This window comes from Primulina tabacum, chromosome 14, assembly GCF_025594145.1.
Source record: "Primulina tabacum isolate GXHZ01 chromosome 14, ASM2559414v2, whole genome shotgun sequence".
Taxonomy (NCBI): domain Eukaryota; kingdom Viridiplantae; phylum Streptophyta; class Magnoliopsida; order Lamiales; family Gesneriaceae; genus Primulina; species Primulina tabacum.
Window position 1 is genome coordinate 16,041,008 of NC_134563.1, and position 7,706 is coordinate 16,048,713.

The window sequence follows — 7,706 nt, forward strand, 5'->3', positions numbered from 1 at the left end:
TTGATGTGATTTCTGAAGTCCAGAAACCTCTATTTTTGAACTTTGTCACTAAACCTTATAAGGATGAATTCATTTGGGGAATGTTTAAAGTTATTAAGAAACGACATGTAGTGTCATAAAATAGTTAATTTTTATAAGATTATGAAATTGAGAATCTAATTTTTAATTGGTGATAAGAGTCCAGTTGTTACTAGGGAACAATTAATTTGGGATCAATTGAAAATATGTATTGGGATTGTATAGTAAGTTCTACTAGTTAAATAATTTATGATTTTATGAATGCTAGGTTCGGTAGACTATGAGATTTATGGTAATAGATGGAACTAAAGCCTCATGGACCAATGTTCGAGTTCCAATATAGGAAAGATTATTTTGGGTCAATGATTAACCTTGCGAATATTAATTTTGTATTTTAGGAATGCTAAACACCTAAATGGGGATATGAAGGACCTTGAATTATCTTGGCTATAATAAATTAAGGAATGACATTTCCGGGATAAGAACATTACTCTACCTTATGGGATAACAAATAGATAACTACCTTACGTAAAATAAGTCGCATAACATAGGTGGGCATCGAGAGAAGAGTAGCACAGTAAGTTTTGCTTTTATACGATACTAAGAGTAAATTATATCGGAAGATGAATAAAGATTTTATTCCATAGGGCATTAAGATTTTTATGAGCATAAGGTCATTTGACATAATGTTGAGTTCTGAGGTTACATTTATTTGTTTGATTTTATTGTGGGATGTAGAACAAATCATAATGCGAAATGACGACTTGATAACCTTGAATGATTTAAGTACTTGGAATACTTGGGATTTAAGAAAACGAATATATATTGATGATTGTGTTAAGGAAAATATTTTTGGACATATACAGGAATGTGGTTTTATTAAGTACCAATCATTAAGGGTTTTATAATCATGGATGCTATACCTAGGGGTCGAAATTGGGTTTGGCAATAGGAACATAATTTGGAGGAATTAAATCTCACGATGAGGACGACTTAGGGTAAGGTCGACCGAGTAATTAGTCTTTGGGAAGATAAAATAACTTAAAATGGTTTAGGATTTATAATCGATAAAGGATGTAGAGTTAGTGAAAACTTCGATTTCTTTGGGAACAAAAAATTTGGTATATATATATATATAGCATGGAAACGATTTAAATTGCTTACTCTCTTTGCTTAAATGATTTTAAATCCTTACGTGATGTGTAAATATATGATTAAAGGTATGATTGCATGATTAAATGGCATGATATCATGAGAATTGAAGATTTTGTCCGAATATTCGATAATAGGCTGGGGAAAGAAGACCGATGACGACCAAGACAAAATGAATATTTTACAATAATTATTTTCAAGGCTTCTTAATATGATAAAAAATGATTAAATTTTTCTAAAAATGATAGAGTTCAAATTATTCTACAAGGCGAGCACAATTTTATCCCGAAAGCTAGTTTTGGGCAAACAAGAGACTTTTAAAATATCGAATGCATTATTTTTGAAAACTAATTTTTATAAACATTTATTTTTCAATTAAATAGGTATTATTGAGCCTAATTTATCTAGGATGAGTAGGCCCAATTGCTCTTAAACATAAAAGCCCAAAACCCAAGCCCATTATCATGCAAATTAAAATCTATAAAAATGAAAACCTAGGATTTGGAGACACAATTCAGCCGTCCACTTCACACACTTCACGCGCAATAATTTCGAAAATTTGGAGGAGGAAAAACTAGGAGTCTTTTTCGCTCGTTCGCTCTTCTTCTCACCCCACGCCGACGATCGTATATTCGAGCGTTCTAAAACGGAAAAGCACATTTCTAAATTCCTTTGATGCATAATTCAAACTATATGTTTTGATCATTTTTGCATGAAAAATATTTATGCTCAATTGGTTTAATGATAAAATTTTTATTTTCAAATTTTTGACAATTTTACGCTTGTTTGTTTAAAACTATGATTCCTAAGGACACGCTGCCAATAGGGTTAGGGGCTGGTTAGATGGGTAAATAGGGTTCAGTAGGGTCCCTAGGTGGTCTGGTCAGGGTATGGTTCGAGGTGTCTCGGGTGTGGTTCGAGAAAAATTGAAGATGGTTCGTTGGAATTAGCTTAGGTTCGAGTTAGGGCTAGGAAAAAAAAAGGTTGAACCATGGTACATGGGGGTTAATTCATGGTTCACGATGGTGATTTAAGTATAAAAAGTCTATGTTTAAAATTTGGGAAGAAAATGTTTAAAATTTGGGAAGAAAATATTAAATTTGAATTAATTCGAGAATTAAACTCTTCACGAATTAGTAAATTTAATCGAAAGCCGCAAATTTTAGCTAAATAAAAATATTTAAAATTAAATTCAAGTTAAATAATTATTTGGGATGGTCTAGAATCAATAAAAGTAACAAAAAGTCAAAATCGATAAATTTTACATCCAGGGCAAAACAGTCATTTTACACTTGGGTTGTACGAAAAGGGTTGGCAGAGTCCCGAAAGGTCATAACACATGTTAAATGATATATTATGATGATTTGGATGAAAATTTGATATTTTATGATTTATGGTAAAACTGTACAATTTTTACTGTAAAAATGATATTTTTGGAAAGTCGTGATATTTTTTTATTTAAAAAGGTAAAAGATAAATATTTTGAAGAATGTGAATTGAGTGTGACAAAAATGATATGATATATGATTTTGGGAATATCGTTAGGGAGAAGGTCTGAGAGAGAGCCCGTTTACGGAACAAGGCTCCAGAGGGACCCCAACGATCGTATTTTCATTTTACGTCGGTGCCTAGTGCCCGTCTCCATGCGTAATGGTGAGCTAAGACTGATCAGTCGACCATAGGATAAAAGGCTAGTCACTTTCAAGGATCAAACTTCACCCAAAATGATAAATAATTGAATGCTTCACGATTTGACTATTTACAAATTATTTATTCTTACAAGTTATTTTATATAAAAGTATTATTTTAATGCATGTGCTTGTATATGTATTATTTGTTACTCATGTTTAGGACGTGTTTAGTAATTAGATTCACTGGGTTTGAATGCTACAGGTCAAGATGATATTGAGGGAGGCGCTGACGCTTGAGTGGATCAAATCCGACAGTACACCCCCGAGGAACATTTATTTTCCGCATTAGCTTGATAGTCAAAGTTTTAAAAGTTTTTTGTTAATGCTTTATTAGAGATTTTTATGCTTATTTTGAAGTTTGGTTGATCATGTTAAGGGCTGAAGTCAAATTTCGTTAATTGACGATTTATGAATTTTTGAAATAATGTTTATTTTAAAAAAAATTAATAGGATTTTAAAGTTAAAAATTAGAGGACGTTTAAGCAATTGATCAAATAAATCCTCGATTCTTGGTAATGAGTACTTGTTCTTAATTGTTACCTTATTCAACTCTCGGTATTCGATACATAGCCTCATGCTTCCGTCTTTCTTTCTTCACGAAAAGCACTCGTGCGCCCCAAGGTGATAAACTAGGGCGAATAAGTTCCTTGTCAAAAAGCTCCTGAATCAGTTGTTTGAGTTCTAAAATCTCTGCTGGCGCTAAACGATATGGTGGCTTGGATATTGGCACAGTACCTGGCATGAGATCAATAATGAACTCCAGCTTTCTTTTTGGTGGAATACCAGTAACGTCATCAAGGAATACATCAGGAGAGTCCCAGAAAATTGGCACATCTGATAACGACAGACTGTGTACATCAGTGACTGAAATAATTCTTGCTAAGAATGCCTGACACCCTTTACAAATAAGCTTGCTTGCCTAAATGCAAAATATCATACAAGGTACGTTTCTCCATCTATCTAGCTCGAATAGGAATTGCTCCATGCCCAACGGCCTAACCAAACCGACCTCCACTGAAAATCAATCAAAGCCATGTTCTTCATCAACTAGTCCATGCCTAGAATGAAATCAAACTCTTTCATCGGAAGCACAATAAGATCAGCATGGACTAGATGACCCTGTAGTTCAAGATCTACGTCTCTGACCATACTAGAATTTCGTCAATTGACGATTTATGAATTTTTATGCACTTGAGATTTTAAAGGTTAAATTATTTTGATTTATGGAAAGGTTAAGTTATTTTAATTATTAATTTTTGAAATAATGTTTATTTAAAAAAAATTAATAGGATTTTAAAGTTAAAAATTAGAGGACGTTTAAGCAATTGATCAAATAAATCCTCGATTCTTGGTAATGAGTACTTGTTCTTAATTGTTACCTTATTCAACTCTCGGTATTCGATACATAGCCTCATGCTTCCGTCTTTCTTTCTTCCCGAAAAGCACTAGTGCGCCCCAAGGTGATAAACCAGGGCGAATAAGTTCCTTGTCAAAAAGCTCCTGAATCAGTTGTTTGAGTTCTAACATCTCTGCTGGCGCTAAACAATATGGTGGCTTGGATATTGGCACAGTACCTGGCATGAGATAATAATGAACTCCAGCTTTATCTCTGGTGGAATACCAGTAACGTCATCAAGGAATACATTAGGAGAGTCCCTGACAATTGGCACATCTGATAACGACAGATTGTGTACATCAGTGGCTGAAATAATTCTTGCCAAGAATGTCTGACACCCTTTACGAATAAGCTTGCTTGCCTAAATGCAAAATATCATACAAGGTACGTTTCTCCATCTATCTGGCTCGAATAGGAATTGCTCCATGCCCAAGGGCCTAACCAAACCGACCTCCACAGAAAATCAATCAAAGCCATGTTCTTCATCAACTAGTCCATGCCTAGAATGAAATCAAACTCTTTCATCGGAAGCACAATAAGATCAGCATGGACTAGATGACCCTGTAGTTCAAGATCTACGTCTCTGACCATACTAGAATTTCGTCAATTGACGATTTATGAATTTTTATGCACTTGAGATTTTAAAGGTTAAATTATTTTGATTTATGGAAAGGTTAAGTTATTTTAATTATTAATTTTTGAAATAATGTTTATTTAAAAAAAATTAATAGGATTTTAAAGTTAAAAATTAGAGGACGTTTAAGCAATTGATCAAATAAATCCTCGATTCTTGGTAATGAGTACTTGTTCTTAATTGTTACCTTATTCAACTCTCGGTATTCGATACATAGCCTCATGCTTCCGTCTTTCTTTCTTCACGAAAAGCACTAGTGCGCCCCAAGGTGATAAACTAGGGCGAATAAGTTCCTTGTCAAAAAGCTCCTGAATCAATTGTTTGAGTTCTAACATCTCTGCTGGCGTTAAACGATATGGTGGCTTGGATATTGGCACAGTACCTGGCATGAGATCAATAATGAACTCCAGCTTTCTCTCTGGTGGAATACCAGTAACGTCATCAAGGAATACATCAGGAGAGTCCCTGACAATTGGCACATCTGATAACGACAGACTGTGTATGTAGAACCCGTAAATCAGTCTACGTTTAAGCCATGCATAATTCTAGATTTTTAAATTTAATTGACTTCATTGCATGATTATTTAAATGCATTTCTTTGAAGTTAATTATTTTATTATTTCAGTTCAGTAGTTTGATTTTTAGCATTTCAGTTATTTCAGTGAGGCCGGACTGGAGTTGGAGTTTTGAGATAGAATTTAAGATCCAGAAAATATTTCCAGAAATTAATTTTGCTAGCAAGTAAGTTCATTTAAGTTAGAAAGGGAGGTTTGAGGATTTAATTTAATTATTTGAGGTGATTAAGAAATAAGCCCATTTAATTTACTTAATTAAGGGGTTAGATCACTAAATTATTTAAAGGATTAGTAAGGCTTTCAAGGATTATTAGTTGACTAGATAACAATATTTCCCCTTCATTTTATTGCAATTTTCGGCCCCCATAGTTGCTAGACAATTTAATTGCCAACTCATCAACCTTTTGACCATTTCTTTGCATGTAAGTTGTAGGATAATTCTAGGATTTTTGAGAGCACAATTTAATTAAATTAATGGACATATCCTAGACTAGAAAACAAGCAAAAATCGGCCACTACCTCTAGAAACATCCACCAACTCATTTGATATCAAATTAGAATTCAAAATTTAAAATGAGAAGACTTGGTCTTGGATCTTCCTTATATCTTGCACCCACTTCCCTCACCCTCCTAACCATCTTTTCCCCCCTCTCTTTTTCGAAAATTCAGAGTGAATTCAGACTCATTTTCAGAGGTAAAAATCGTGAGGTACATAGCCAAAAAGAAGAGAGAAAAATCGAGAGCAAGGTAAGGTAGAAAAGGAAGCCACTCCGTCTCCTCCGCGCCGTCTCGTCTCTTCTTTTCGTTTTCATTTCAAACGAAAACCAGGCATGTCTAGATTTCTTTCAAACCTCAATCAAGTCATATTATCATTTATTTTTCAGTACATGATCATGTTTATTCAAGCAAAAAAAATCGAGATCCATGTCAAAACATTTTGAAACAACACATGCAGAATTTTCGAATTTTCCTTGGCAAGCTTCACGGTTTCTTTTGGTTTGTGAGTTTCAGGTGATTTGTTCGACTCCAGGCTCCCAAGGCGACTTATATACATGTAAAAGGATGCATTAGGACCACATTTGTCCATCAGTTTCAGCCCATGCTCTCGGAAAGCAAGAAATGACAGCAACACCATTTGTGTCCCTTTTTGAGTTCGAAAATTCAGCTTGTTGGCAAGGAGGAAGGATCTGATCTTGGCTGCCCCAAGGGCCTATAGCCATGGTTAGATCACTCCCCTAGCATGTCTAAGACGTGACTAAGTCTCAGTTTTGGTGGCTTGGTCCATGGCTCATCGGTTTTTAAATAATCAACAAGAACAGCCCCTATATCCCTTCGGCCCCTTCCATTTTTCAGCATATGGTTTCGTTTCTTTTGTTGCTTGGTATGGATCTTGGTTGGCCTATGGCCCTTATCCATGGTTCATATCATGCTCCTAGATGTCTAGATCGGGCCATGGTCAATCAAATGGCCACTGGAACGACGCAAGACATCGATCTAGGCAAAACACTACACACGCATGCACGTTGGTTCTTGGTTGGAGTTTCGGTTGAGTTTTGGTGTGACGCGGATTGTGGCTGGCCTAGGGCCCTTAGCCATGGTTCGAATCATTCCTTGGGACGTTGTGGAGAGGATTTGGTCGGTGGTTCAAGCCCCAATGGCCAAAAGTCCTGCAAACGACGCGATGCAAGCAAGGTTGCAGCTGCTGGAAAATTAAGGCAAGTTGCTGTGTCGGTTCGGTGGTTCGTTCGAGTTCTTGGTTGGCTTTTAGCCCATGGCCTTGGACTGGACAGTGCCTCATTGAGTTAGGAAGGTCATGTTATTAACCGTTTGTCATTTAGATCATTTTTGAGGTCGTACGAGAATTTACGGTGCGATGTGCCAAATTGACTCTCGAAAGAGCATTTCGTGTTTTGGCCTCCATTCCACCTAGATTTCGACCCTATCATTTTAGGAGCATCATTTTATGATTTTTCAGCGTATTTTAATCATGACTATACGTTGGTTCGGTGTCGGTTCAGGTTGGTTCGGAGTCATGACTAAATACGAAGTCATTAGGCGTCATAGTCGCATCTTTTGAACGTAAATTGCATAGTTGGTCAAGTTTGAGCTATTGCATATTTTTCATAGCACAGTTAGGTTGCAGCGAGCCTGAGGACGATCCAATCCAATCCAGTTGGTAAAATTACAGGATTTTTCATTACGTCAGTTAATTATATTACGTGCATGAAAACAGAAAATGA